Source organism: Protopterus annectens, chromosome 2.part2 (assembly GCF_019279795.1).
Source record: "Protopterus annectens isolate FY-2018-M chromosome 2.part2, PAN1.0, whole genome shotgun sequence".
Lineage (NCBI taxonomy): Eukaryota > Metazoa > Chordata > Ceratodontiformes > Protopteridae > Protopterus > Protopterus annectens.
Window position 1 is genome coordinate 1,107,285,642 of NC_056730.1, and position 2,500 is coordinate 1,107,288,141.

Consider the following 2,500-nt stretch of genomic DNA (forward strand, 5'->3'; position numbering starts at 1 on the left):
CAATGAGACATCTAAGGTGTAGTCAGACAACAAAAGTGCCTATACATGCTGGGCAAGTGTGAGTGTATGCACGTGTGTGTGTGTGTGTGTGTGTGTGTGTGTGTGTGTGTGTGTGTGTGTGTGTGTGGACATGAAATACTTATATATGGATATAAAATACTTTTCTCAAACAATTACATACGCTGCAGCAAGTTTAAAGCATTAGGCAGAGAAACTATTTTATGTAAAAAAATAAAAAAGTATATAGTGATTAAAAAATGCAAAGCAATTTAACAGATAGTCCATACCCTAAACCCAATAATGCCCTCAATGGTGGGTGTTATTAAGGAATTAATACCATTTCAGGTGTGGTAAGGGCCTCTGCCTGCAAAGATGGGCTTCATAACACCTCTGGGCATGCATTAATTCCCTAATAATTCTCATTCTGGTAGGCGTTATTGCTTGCTTAGTGATCTGATAGGTGAGGTTATGGTGGTCATGGTTACCAGTATTATCCAAATGTACAAAGGAAGTACTGCTGCATAACACTAAAAATGTCACCCTCTTGCAGTGTTCCTCTCAACCTTGTCAAAATGGAATGAGCACTGCAGCGGTTAGTGTTGCTGCCTCAATGCAAGAGGTTCTCCCATTTGATCCTAGTCTGGACAGCCTTCTGTGTGGAGTCTGCATGTTCTTCCCACGGTCATGTGATGTTTAAAGACATGCAGGTAGGTGCGTGCGTGAATGGGTGTGCCTTCTTTGAAGGTTGGGCATCGGGCTGGCAACTTGGAACTGTAAAAATCCACTGCAAATCATTAGCGGACCGGAGTTCCACTGTGGCGACCCCTAATCGGGAAAAGCCAAAAGACTATTTCCATGCAATGTATAGCTTAACCAGAGTCTTCTCTTCCCACACAAAATGACTTCTGTTCAGTTTTGAGGCACAAAGTTTACCCTACTAGCTTGCACTGAGTATGTCTACAACAAGCTGGGTTTCTCTGAACAAGTCACTGATGCATTAGTCTCAGGCAAATCAGTTTTTACTGCCTACCTGGATCGTACCAAGGGCTTTGATACCATCCCATATTCTGGCATTATTGATAAACTAATCAATCTAAATGTAAACACCTATGTTACCTGCTGGATAGCAAACTTCCAGATCTAAGGAAGTTATCACCCTTCTCTCCTCCTCACTAATCCAGTATATATTAGAATACAATGGCCCACTTGGTATGCCTTGTCTAAGCATATGACTCAGCTTGAGAGACTGCAACATTTCCTCACTGAGATAATCAGGGGGATGTCCTCCTTGAGCTACTCTGACTGTATTAAAGTGCTCTCTCTCTTTTCTGTTTCTTACAGGATCTTTAGAAGGATCCAGTCCTAGGTGACCTCTTGCACATCTGCAAAAGCTAATACCACCATAAACACCTGCTCAAGAGATGTTAACTTCCACTAAAACATAAACAGGAACAGCTTGCGAGACAGATATATTTCCCAGAAAGTCCCTCTTTTATGTATAGACTTCCTTTAGATATAAAACAAAGTAGCTCCCAGACCCTGTTAAAGCATAGCCTGGGTGAATGAATGGGCAATTGTAAATACATACCTAGTGTGGCAGATCATCCCCTCATTGTAAGGGATGAAAACTTGGCATACATCAGTCACATCACACAGTACCTAAACGACTTGGAGAAATTAAACCACAAGGTACCTATGATTTGGGAAATTGTGGCTAGGCTACTAATGTTCCCCTGGATCAATAACCTAGTATTAACCAAGGAGCCTATGAACATATAGGCTTATTATTAAGTTGAGTTAGTGGGCATTTTTTTATCTCCCACTCCCCTGAGGGATACCACCACCACTGCTCACATTTTGCTTTGTAAAAACATACTTCTTCCAGACCTGGAATACAGATTACCATTGTTAGTCTTTCTGCTCCAGATATCAGAAAACAACATTTGCAGATTTTTTGGGGTGTGAGCTCAATTCCTCCAACGTAGCACTACTGTTACTGTACAACCAGACACAGAGGGGAAGTGTCTTATCGCACCAAATATAAATCAATGGGCTGAATTGTGTTTTAAAACAATAAATGTAGGCACTACAATGTAAAAAGAGAAGGAAGGCTTGGACAAAACAACACGATTTCTGATGAAGTCAGCTTGTAGTTGCTGACGAAAGCACTTAACTGTTGTGATTTCCCAAATAAAAGTTTTTGAGTACAGGACTGTCAGTGTTTTTTTTGATTTCTGACAAGTTTTCTGTTGGTTCTTGGTTTTAACATTTGCAGATTTGTACATGCATCACTGATCCCTCCGCTAGACGCTAAACTGGCTACCTGACACTGTAAGATCAACCTATCTTCTAGCCACAATGAGATATAAATTTCCAAATGATGGCTACTGCCCTCCTTTGAAGACGAAACTCTATCTCAGACAACAGGCATACTCCCTAAGAAATAGTCAAGAAAATGTCATCTTATTAAGTACACTGTGTTTTAAAGCAGAAATAGGAG

General features: G+C 40.7%; 1 protein-coding gene across 1 annotated transcript in view; it reads right to left on the bottom strand.

Annotated features, from left to right (window-relative positions):
• The window catches only part of DOCK8 (dedicator of cytokinesis 8), a 1,731,107-nt gene that overhangs the window by 397,421 nt on the left and 1,331,186 nt on the right, over positions 1–2,500 (bottom strand). The gene's annotated exons all lie outside the window — the stretch shown is intronic.